Below are 12,317 nucleotides of genomic sequence, written 5' to 3'. Positions count from 1 at the left end.
TTGAGAATAAGAGATACCTCTTACCTGCTTACAGTTTCATCTGTCACTTCAGCCTAGCTCAGAGTGGTCGCTGCCTTCTGCCCTGGTGTGATGCGTCTAAAAACAGCTAGCCATTAATTAAAAAAGCTGTTTGTTTGTCCCCGCACAAGTATTATTTACTAATAGTGTTGGAAGAAAGGGACAAGCGGTAGAAAATGAATGGATGGATCGACATTTCTACATGGAGGATGCAGGTTTTGTCGGGACGCGCTGCTGTCAGAGACGGAGCTCGGGAGGCCGCCACTTCTTGACATGTTACTTTGCCTGGAAGTCTAGCACTACTTTTAGCAAATGTAATGATCCTTCTGCAGGTACATGTACAAAAACTTTGTTGCAAATTTTACTTTGTCTATTTAGTCAAATTTGATGCCTTCTCGGCTCTGCTCCCTATTAACTAAACTATCCAATTCCTCAAAGATGACTTGAACAAAAAGTGTCTTTTAGTACATGTTTTATCAGAGGAGTTGAATCTTTGCAGACACATAAAGTCTGATTAAAAATATTTTAATAAAACATGTTTATTTTCTGATTAAATTAGTAAATGTGTTTTTTCTCCCAGTCGGGACCAATACAGTATAGTTCAGTCGCAAAGCCGTGATTGCATGCGAATCCGCATTCAGGCCAGGATTACTGCGCACCACAATGTGAACTCAAGCAGTGAGACAGAAGTCCGTCACAGAAGTCGCTGCTCCTTCTCAATGTTGTGTTCAACTTCTATGCTAGTGTTAGTCAGATTTCTTTATTTTGTTCTTCTGGGCTGCACTTCCAGCTGTATAAAGAGAAGAGGCACAACGCTGATTTGGAGGTTTGGAGGCAGAATGACGGGTTTAACCAGCGTAGGTCGACAGGTTAAAGAGTAATGGCAACGGTTTGTTTTCAACGCCAGTCTCGTTGCTATGGCTCGAAGAACCCGTATGTAGCTCAGTTGCCCGGATGTCGGCCCTCACCCATAATGTTTTTTTTATTAAATGTGCTTTTTTGTGTGCTGCAGTTGTGTAAAGAATGCTGGTATGAGCTTTTAAACATAACCCGTTAACTGCTGCCAATCACATGGTGAATAAGATACTATTTAGGGTTCATATGTTTGTAAATCTGACTGTGATGATGCAGTGCCTCACCAGACATTAACCTCACCGCATGCCACTGGTTAATGTGCCCCTTTAAAAAAACAATACCATAGATTCGACTGATTGTCAACTATAGGCAAAATCGAATTAATCAGATTGAATGAAAATCCTTAGTTGCTAATGCTGATAAAGGTTGTCCTTCACGTTGTGTTGATTATATATAATGTGCTTTTAAAATTGTAAAGTTAAAATTTTTTTTTACATTAATTCAAGGATCAGTGCATTAAGAGCCATTTTAAAGTTTAATTTATAATATATTTTGTAAGAACCGCAATTTACAAATGGCAATGGTAGAATATTGGGATATTTGGTATTCTGGGCCGTTAAACAGAACAGTAATGTACACCAAACTGAAAAACCATGACCACAAAACTGTGACAAGATCTCAAAAAGGGATTTTGTGAACAAGTCCACCCCTAATATTTTATCATTCAAAATTTGCTGAGTAGGTTTATGAGGAATATTGTAGGTCCTAAACCTGGATTATCTTTGCATTTAGCTTGTTAGCTTCCTTACATTACGCACAAACAGGAGGATCCAAGAGGGCGCCGTGAACGGTCTTACTTGCGGGAGCAGCATCTAAAAATAATATAAACTTGCGAAAACGGCTCGTGTATGATTGAAAAGAAACCTAATAGTTTCCCTATAGTCTTTAGTTCCCTTTGTATTTCATTTGGCTGGACTTTGGAGGCTGTTCCTTTGAACTATGTTGTCGTATTCTGGGTCGAAAAGAAAAGGTGTGGCGAGAAAGATGGCGGAAAACGCTACAACCGGAGCTTTAAACCTGCTATTTGAGAAATGCCGTGACTATTGCATCGTTGAGGACAGCATGAAAATGTGTCTCATGAATGAAGAAGACTTTCCATCCCTGCTGATAACACCGGAGAAGCCTCCCACTAAAAAAGGAAAAGATGGATTGGACAATAGTGACATTGTCGCTACGCTTTCCGCGTTAATTAAAGCCCGCTCGGACGAGCTGAACGCCCGCTCGGAAGAGCTGAAGGCCAGCTCGGACGAGCTATAGAAGTTGATTCAGGTCAACACCACTCAAATTGCCATAAATGTTAAAGTGGAACAAGTCTGCAAACAAGTGAGCGAGATTATGAGGAGAGGTTTTGGGCTGGAACTGGCTGTGGAGGGGGATAAGAAACTAATCACTGTACCTCAAGAACGCATCACCGAGATGGAGAGATATTTAAGGCGATGGAACCTGAGACTGCATGGTGTGGCCGAGCATGTGGAGGACAGCGATGTACGTGAAGAGGTTATCCGAGTTTGCCAGGCTCTGTTGCCATCTGATGCTGAACGGCTCCCGAATGTTATCGACACCGTGCACCGCGTTGAAATGAAGAAGCCGAAAGGCAATAGGTGTGTTTTACTGCAGTTTTCCTAACGGGTGCACAGAGCTGCAGTCTGGGCCGCTGCAAAAAATTCCTCTTACCTGTGAGGCAACGGGCTGCGCTTCGCTGAGGATCTCTGTAAAGCCGACAGAGAAGCAAGAATGAAGTTATTGCCACTGGTGGATAAAGCTCGCAAGGGAGGGAAAATTGGTGGTCGAGCATTTATTGACAAAAGACAAATCCCTTTTCTAGTCTGAAGATACACCTTTCAGACAGTAATGTACTCTTGACTTTATTTTGGTACAAGAGGATGGATGAATGGATGGAGTTACAACTTAGGCATGAGCAAGTTTTTGCCCTTTTCTGAATATTATGATGTTGTTCCCGCAGCATCTAATTGCTTTGTTTCTGACTCAAAGCATTTTCTAATTCATTTTGTTTAACTTTGTCTTTATCTATAGTTTCTCTCAACGCCAGGGGGTTAAGGCAGAACATGAAGCGCAAAGCTCTATTTTTATTTCATAAACAATGTAAAACAGATCTATGTTTTTTACAGGAGACACACAGTATGAATGATGATGTACAGTTTTGGAGATCTCAATGGGGTAATGAGATTTAGTGCTCTCATGCATCACAGCGTTCTGGTGGAGTTGGCACACTCAAAAACAATATTCCAGGGGTTTTATTGCGTCATAGTGACTATGATAAAATGGCCATTATATTTGCCAGGTTTTTGAGATTCAGAAAACTAACTTTATAGTTGTTAACATTTATGGATATAACTTAGTGCCTGATAATAATATTTTATTTAGTGAGGTGGAAAATAGAATTCTACATTGTCTTGCCAAATTTCCAAATGCTTGTATACTTGTAGGAGGTGATTTCAACACTGTCCTTGACAATTTACTTGATAGATGGCCACCAGGCTCTCAAAATAGTGTCAGTTCAAATGAAAAATTATTAATGCAAAGGTTTGATTTAATTGATGCCTGGATATATATAAATTCCTGATAAGACATCCTTTACCTGGTCTAATAAGTCAGGCTAAAAAAAATCTAGAATAGACATGTGGTTAATTTATAACGCACTGCAAGCATACTTGCCAACCTTAAGACCTCCGAATTCGGGAGATTGGGGGGGGGATTAAGGTGGGTGGGGTGGGCGTGGCGTGGTTAAGGGGGAGGCGTATATTTATAGCTAGAATTCACTGAAATTCAAGCATTTCTTATATATATAGTACAGTACACAGTAATAAACAGTTGTTCTACTAATTGTACTGTACTTGCTGCTTACTTAAAAAAACAAACACTTACCTTTCACTATTTGAGTAGCCTTTGTTTTGCCATTTGAGTACTGGCGAGTGATCTCTGAATCCGTGAACATATCCTTCACGGATTTGTTGAAAACATCTGCAAATGAGAACGGGATGTTGCTTGCAGCTATCACCATAGCCATCTTTGTCTCGGCATATGTTACACCCTCGGGTCTCCATTTAGCAAGGTGGCCCATAACACTGGGCTGGGACCGGTGCTGCGTTGCCGCCGCCTTGCTTCTCTGACCGTTCATGAGTGACTATATCCATACGGCCACCGAGTTCAATGGAGAAGTCTGATCTACAAAATTTGCAGGCAGCATAACCCTCCCCCTTCGCGCTGTCCTGGATGAACTGAAATTCTTGTTTCCAATCATTTTGGAACTTGCAAACGTACTTCTTCTTCTTACTCGTCGTCGCCATGACTGTCTCTTGTTCGTTCTTCTGCTTCGTCTCTGTTATGTTTTTGGACATTACTACTTGCCGTAGTTTTGAAGTAATGCATGATGGGAATCTGGATGTTGTGTGTCAATGTATTAACGTGCCAGCTGGAATAAACACATGCTGAGAAATAGCTCCGTGCCTGCCTACTTTATGGGTTATAGATAAACCTATGGATAACGGAGACATATATAATAGTCTCCTTTTCAGGTGAGAGAGGACGCTAAAGGCAGTGCCTTTAAGGCACGCCCCCAATATTGTTGTCCGGCTGGAAATCGGGAGAAATTCGGGAGAATGGTTGTCCCGGGAGATTTTTGGGAGAGGCACTGAAATTAGAGAGTCTCCCAGAAAATTCGGGAGGGTTGGCAAGTATGACTGCAAGACAATGTTAATGTTAAAACTCTCTCCACTCCTTTCACTGATCATAGGGCTATGCAGATTCACATCTCTCTACCTCCGTTTCACAATTGTCCAAATAATTCAATAGTTCGGTTTTATGTCATGAAGCAGTTAAAATGAGGATTAAAGAACTAATACAACTTTTTTGGAATAAAGCCAAGACGCAAACAATGTATGGTAGTAATTGGGAATTCCTTAAATATGAGGTAGGAACATTTATTAGAAAATATTGCAGTAATCTAGCTAAGAAAAAGTGATCTGAGGAAGAAAATGTGATTTCCATCATTACTGCATTATGTCCAGGTAATATGTCAGCAGAAGAAAAAGAAAGGCTCTTAGAAAGTCAAAGTAAATTAGACAACATGTATCAATCAAAAGCAGAAGGAGCCTTTGTAAGATCTAGGAAACAATGGATGGAGGAAGGTGAACAAAATTCTGTGTATTTCTTTCGATTAGAAAAATTGCAGGCTCAAAATAACACCATTGATCAACTGAAAATAAACGATATGTTTTGCAATGATGCAAAACAGATTGCAAATTATTGTTCTCAATTTTACAAAAAAGTATACATTAGTCAATACTGTGAAAGTGATGCTGTTTCGTTTATGGATGCCTTAACTGATACTAAATCAATCAGCACAGCTGACCGAGAATTCTGTGACCATCCCATCTGTCTCAAGGAGGTAGTGGAATCAATTAATAGCTTAAAAAATATTATGTCCTTTTCATTTTTAAAGGCCTACTGAAACCCACTACTACAGACCACGCAGTCTGATAGTTTATATATCAATGATGAAATCTTAACATTGCAACACATGCCAATACGGCCGGGTTAACTTATAAAGTGCAATTTTAAATTTCCCGCCACACTTCCGGTTGAAAAAGCCTTCGAAGTATGACGTATGCGCGTGACGTAGCCCGAGGAACAGAGGTATGCCTTCTCCATTGAATACAATACAAAAAAGCTCTGTTTTCATTTCATAATTCCACAGTATTCTGGACATCTGTGTTGGTGAATCTTTTGCAATTTGTTTAATGAACAATGGAGGCTGCAAAGAAGAACGTTGTAGGTGGCTGTAGCAACACAAGGACAACTTACTCAGATAGCAAACGCCTAGCCGATGCTAGCAGACGCCTAGCCGATGCTAGCAGACGCCTAGCCGATGCTAGCAGACGCCTAGCCGATGCTAGCAGACGCCTAGCCGATGCTAGCAGACCCACCGCACGGATGATCTGGTGAAGTCCTTCGTCGCGCCGTCAATCGCTGGAACGCAGGTGAGCACGGGTGTTGCTGAGCAAAGCAGATGAGGGCTGGCTGGCGTAGGTGGAGCGCTAATGTTTTTATCATAGCTCTGTGAGCTCCGGTTGCTAAGTTAGCCTTAGCGTCGTTAGCAACAGCATTGTTAAGCTTTGCCAGGCTGAGATCTATTAACCGTGTAGTTACATGTACATGGTTTAATAGTATTGTCGATCTTCTGTCTATCCTTCCAGTCAGGGATTTATTTATTTTGTTTCTATCTGCATTTCAGACAGATGCTATCACGTTAGCTCATGCTAAAGATGCTAAAGAGCTTCGTCGATGTATTGTCGTGGAGATAAAAGGCACTGTAATGTCCATTTCGCGTTCTCGACTCTCATTTTCAAGAGGATATAGTATCCGAGGTGGTTTAAAATACAAATCCGTGATCCACAATAGAAAAAGGAGAGAGTGTGGAATCCAATGAGCCAGCTTGTACCTAAGTTACGGTCAGAGCGAAAAAAGATATGTATTTCACTGCATTCTAGTCCGTCACTCTAACGTTCCTCGTCCACGAATCTTTCATCCTCGCTCAAATTAATGGGGTAATCGTCACTTTCACGGTCCGAATAGCTCTAGCTGCGTTGAAAGTAATAGGAAAATATGAGGGAGTGAACTGACAACGTCACGCTACTTCCGGTAGGGGCAAGGATTTTTTTTATCAGAGACCAAAAGTTGCGAACTTTATCGACGTTGTTCTATACTAAATCCTTTCAGCAAAAATATGGCAATATCGCAAAATGATCAAGTATGACACATAGAATAGATCTGCTATCCCCGTTTAAATAAAAAAAATTCATTTCAGTAGGCCTTTAAAGCAAATGAACAGTCTTCTCTTCATCCCAGTTGTTGCTTATGTTTTTATTGAACGGGATCCGCTTCTGGGTTGAAGGTAAAGTTTCAATGATTGTCACACATACACTAGTTTCGGTGAAATTATCCTCTGCATTTGACCCATCCCCATGTTCACCCCCTGGGAGGTGAGGGGAGCAGTGAGCAGCAGAGGTGGCCGCGCCCAGGAATCATTTGGGGATTTAACCCTCAAATCCAACACTTAATGCTGATTGCCAAGCAGGGAGATAATGGGTCCATTTTTATAGTCTTTGGTATTACTCGGCCGGGGTTTGAACTCACAACCTACTGATCTCAGGGCGGACACTCTAACCACAAGGCCACTGAGCTGTTTATATCCCACGTGCTGAAACCTGCGCATGCGCTGCGACATGCGGCAGCACACACCCACTTGAGATAGTTGGTTTTCAATTACATAATCTAAGTGTGTGAGTCCAACTTTTTAAAAACCAAACACGATCAGATTAAGGTGTTTTCATGGGTTGTATAATGCTTCTTTTAAGCAGAATTATTGGAGAAATCTGACTTATTTACTGCATGGAAATATAGTCACTGTGAGGGGTAGGAACGCTTGTCTGAGTAATGGAGCATCTTGTTACTCACCCGCTCACTCCAAAACTAAACTTTTACTCACCTGCTGGGAGCCATGCTAGCACTCTAGTGTGCTGCCTTGCCTTTTGTCAGGCCAGCTAGCTGCCTGACTCTGGGACTCTGTCACTCAGACTTCAAAAAGGCCACCTCAAACACAAGTGTGCAGAAAACTACATAATGCATTTCTTGCTAAAAAAAAAAGAGCCAAACAGTTATCAAATGACTTCTACGTGTCAAGTTATATATATATATATATTTTTTTTTTTATAAAAAAATGTGTGAAAAGCACAGAAAAACACTATGCTAATGCTAATGCTAGCTGTTGTTGATGCAACCACTGATGCCAGGGATAGTAAACTACTCAGTGGCCTAGTGGTTAAGGTGTCCGCCCTGAGATCGGTAGGTTGTGAGTTCAAACCCCGGCCGAGTAATACCAAAGACTATAAAAAATGGGACCCATTACCTCCCTGCTTGGCACTCAGTATCAAGGGTTGGAATTGGCCGTTAAATCACCAAAAATGATTCCCGGGCGCGGCCACCGCTGCTGCCCACTGCTCCCCTCACCTCCCAGGGGGTGATCAAGGGTGATGGGTCAAATGCAGAGAATAATTTCGCCACACCTAGTGTGTGTGACAATCATTGGTACTTTAACTTTAATTTTAAACAATTTAATTTGTCAGGTAATAACTTTTAATTTGGCCACCAAATAACTGATGCAATCCTGTGTTTTTTTTTATTACTCAAAAACATGTAAACGTACAGCAGTTAGGTTAGAACTGTATTATGGTTTGACTTGAATACTGTGCAAAATTGTTCAATGATGTATAACAGGGATTAATCCTGGGATTAAAGGCCTCACCTTTTCTCCTCCAAACATATTACTGGGTATTGTGGCCATGCAAACAGCTCAATCTTTGTTTCGTTTGACCACAGAACTTTCCTCCAGAAGGTCTTGTCTTTGTCCATGTGATGTCAGATGAAACAAAAATTGAGCTGTTTGGCCACAATACCCAGCAATATGTTTGGAGGAGAAAAGGTGTGGCCTTTAATCCTAGGAACACCATGCCCACCGTCAAGCATGGTGGTGGTAGTGTTATGCTCTGGGCCTGTTTTGCTGCCAATGGAACTGGTGCTTCACAGAGAGAGTAAATGCGATAATGAAAAATGAGGATTACCTTCAAATTCTTCAGGACAACCTAAAATCATCAGCCCGCAGGTTGAGTCTTGGGCGCAGTTGGGTGTTCCAACAGGACAATGACCCCAAATGCACATCAAAAGTGGTAAAGGAATGGCTAAATCAGGCTAGAATTAAGGTTTTAGAATGTCCTTCCCAAAGTCCTGACTTAAACGTGTAGACAATGCTGAAGAAACAAGTCCATGTCAGAAAACCAACAAATTTAGCTGAACTGCACCAATTTTGTCAAGAGGAGTGGTCAAAAATTCAACCAGAAGCTTGCCAGAAGCTTGTGGATGGCTACCAAAAGCACCTTATTGCAGTGAAACTTGCCAAGGGACATGTAACCAAATATTAACATTGCTGTCTGTATAATTTTGACCCGGTAGATTTTGTCACATTTTCAGTAGGCCCATGATACATTCATAAAAGAACCAAACTTCATGAATCTTTTTTGTGACAAACAATTATGTGCTCCAATCACTCTATCACAAAAAATGACATTATGTTTTTACAAGTCTATGTAAACCTTTGATCGCGGCTGTGTATATATATATATATATATATATATATATATATATATATATATATATATATATATATATATATATATATATATATATATATATTAGGGCTGCAACTAACGATTAATTAGAAAATCGATTAATCTGTCTATTATTACTTCGATTAATCGATTAATAATCATATAAAACAGACAAACTACATTTCTATCCTTTCCAGTTTTTTATTGAAAAGAAAACAGCATACTGGCGCCATGTTCTTTCAACTTGCCAAATAAAACAAGGAAAATGTTACAAAAATGCACACTTTTGACACCCCTGCTATAGATAATAAAAAATGTAATCTTACAAATCTATCGATAAAAAGCAGAGCCTGACGACGCATGCGCGTTTATCACAACTCTCTCGCTCTCTCTGTCTCTCCACCCCCCCCTCACGAATGCTGCTGCGCGCACAATTTGTTGTGTTTTTAACCTTCTTAGCCCTGAACGTACATTGAAAATACACGCAACCCTAACTCAAAATGCCGGACATTTGAGGCATTTAAGAAACACCGCCCGTACAGCCCCGCAAAAGAGGACATGTCCGGTGAAAAGAGGACGTATGGTAGCAGCGACCGGTTTCACCTGACATGTCCTCTTTTGCTAGCATGCTAGCAGCTAACGGACTAGGATAGACTGACCATACGTCCTCTTTTCACCGGACATGTCCTCTTTTGCGGAGCTGTCAGGGCGGAGTTTCTTAAATGCCTGAAATGTCTGGCATTTTGAGTATTGTTTACACAACGTGCAGGCGTGGCGAAGTTGGTAGAGTGGCCGTGCCAGCAATTGGAGGGTTGCTGGTTACTGGGGTTCAATCCCCACCTTCTACCATCCTAGTCACGTCCGTTGTGTCCTTGGGCAAGACACTTCACCCTTGCTCCTGATGGGTGCTGGTTAGCGCCTTGCATGGCAGCTCCCGCCATCAGTGTGTGAATGTGTGTGTGAATGGGTGAATGTGGAAATACTGTCAAAGCGCTTTGAGTACCTTGAAGGTAGAAAAGCGCTATACAAGTATAACCCATTTATCATTTATCATTTATAATATGTCCGTGTGGAAACTCGTTCGGTACACCTCCGCACCGAACCGAAACCCCCGTACCGAAACGGTTCGATACAAATACACGTATCGTTACACCCCTATTATTTTGATTATTGTTTCTCAGCTGTTTGTAAATGTTGCAGTTTATAAATAAAAGTTAAAAAAAAAACCAAAAAAAAAACCCGTAGCCTCAGCGCATGCGCATAGCATAGATCCAATGAATCGATGACTAAATTAATCGCCAACTACTTTTATAATCGATTTTAATCGATTTAATCGATTAGTTGTTGCAGCCCTAATATATATATATATATATATATATATATATATATATATATATATATATATATATATATATATATATATATATATATATATATATATATATATACTGTGTTTTTTTTTTTGAGCGCGATGATGTCACGTTATCGAAGGGAAAATGCTTTTTTAAACAATATGATTTGCCTGAGCGGTAGAGATGCGCGGATAGGCAATTATTTAATCCGCAACCGTGTCACAAAAGTCGTCATCCACGCGCCATCCACCCGAACTAACATTTTATCAAAACCACAACCGCCCGACACCCACCCGTTGTTATATATCTAATATAGACGATGCAAGGCATTAGTGAGGTTAGAAAGCTTTTGCCTGTTAAAGAAAGGAGACTGATCCAATGCAGCAGAGACATTCAATGCGTGCCACGCATTAATATCTCTTGGCCACGCATTAGAGGCTAAGAGATATTAATGCGTGATAATATTATTTATCATTATTATAATATTATTGTCTTTTCCATTAAGAAAGTGTTGACTATTATTGTTATTTTTTTCCCCTGGTCTTTAGTATTCCCTTTTTTAGTTTGTCGCGTACCACGTTTGCTGCCGGCGTTGCCATCTTTTTATTTTTTTCTTCTTCTTCTGTTGTGTTGTGGTGTGCTGTGTCTCGCCAAATTTCTTCCCCCTACAAAAACCTCCCCCCCCATTTACTTCCGTGGTCATGTTTCCTCTTACGTCATTGACAGCGATCGATAGCACTTCGGCTTTGACTGCCCGTCGCTGGAAGGATACTTCGTCTTTGACAGCTGCTGGAATCTGAAGAAATCGATTATTGTTTTTTTTTTGTGCAGGCGCGAAACAGGACAGTCACGTGCCGGTTAAGGACCCCCGGCAACTTTGTGATTTTATTGGACGCAGCCCCGGAAGTAAATGGGGAGGGAAGGTTTTTGTAGGGGGGAAGAAATTTGGCGTGACCGCTGCCGCAGTGCCTGATGAATAATTGCCTGTTTCAAAGAGTGCTGCTCGTTTTTCATATGTGGGTAACAACATTTAACTATGTATATATATTTCCGAATTGGTTCAACCGCCACCCGTCCGAATCTATTTAAAATCTATTTTTTTTCGTCATGCATCCGCCCGACCCACGGATTATCCGCGGACTCCGCGGTTGTGTCCGCAAACCGAGCATCTCTACTGAGCGGCTAGGAGACACGGAAAGTAACGAGCGGTAGAAAATGGATTAAAAAAGATGTCTAAAAAAAAAAAAAAAAAAATTAAAATAAATAAAAAAAACAAAACAAAACAAAACAAAACAAAACAAAAAAAAAAAAAAAAAAAAAAAAAAAAAATATATATATATATATATATATATATATATATATATATATATATATATATACATATATATATATATATATATATATATATATATATATATATATATATATACATATATATATATGTATATATATATATATATATATATATATATATATATATATATATATATATATATATATGTATATATATATATATATATATATATATATATATATATATATATATATATATACTTTTCTCTGCTCCGGTGACAAAAGTTTGGACTCCTCTGGTGTAGATGGTAAAAATGAAATTCTAATAAAAAAAGATTAAAAAATGGAATTTGAAAAAAAGTTAAATGGAAAATAAAACAGATTTTATAGGGCCCTATGCGGTGGGTTATTGGTGCTAAATCTACTGTAATGACTACAACAGTCACTTTTACTGCAAATGATGATAAAAAACATCAAGCGAGCAGGTGGTTTTGGAGCAGGAGAAGTGATGCAGCAGCATAATCCAGTGCATTAGTAAACAGCAAAAATACATATT

At 39.9% G+C, this 12,317-nt stretch overlaps 1 long non-coding RNA gene across 3 annotated transcripts in view; it reads left to right on the top strand.

The window, feature by feature from the left end:
- Positions 1-12,317, top strand: part of LOC133661382 (uncharacterized) — a 91,240-nt gene that overhangs the window by 8,732 nt on the left and 70,191 nt on the right. The window lies entirely within an intron of this gene.

Source organism: Entelurus aequoreus, linkage group LG12 (genome assembly GCF_033978785.1).
Source record: "Entelurus aequoreus isolate RoL-2023_Sb linkage group LG12, RoL_Eaeq_v1.1, whole genome shotgun sequence".
Classification (NCBI taxonomy): Eukaryota; Metazoa; Chordata; class Actinopteri; order Syngnathiformes; family Syngnathidae; genus Entelurus; species Entelurus aequoreus.
This window is presented reverse-complemented; position numbering and strand designations above follow the sequence as displayed.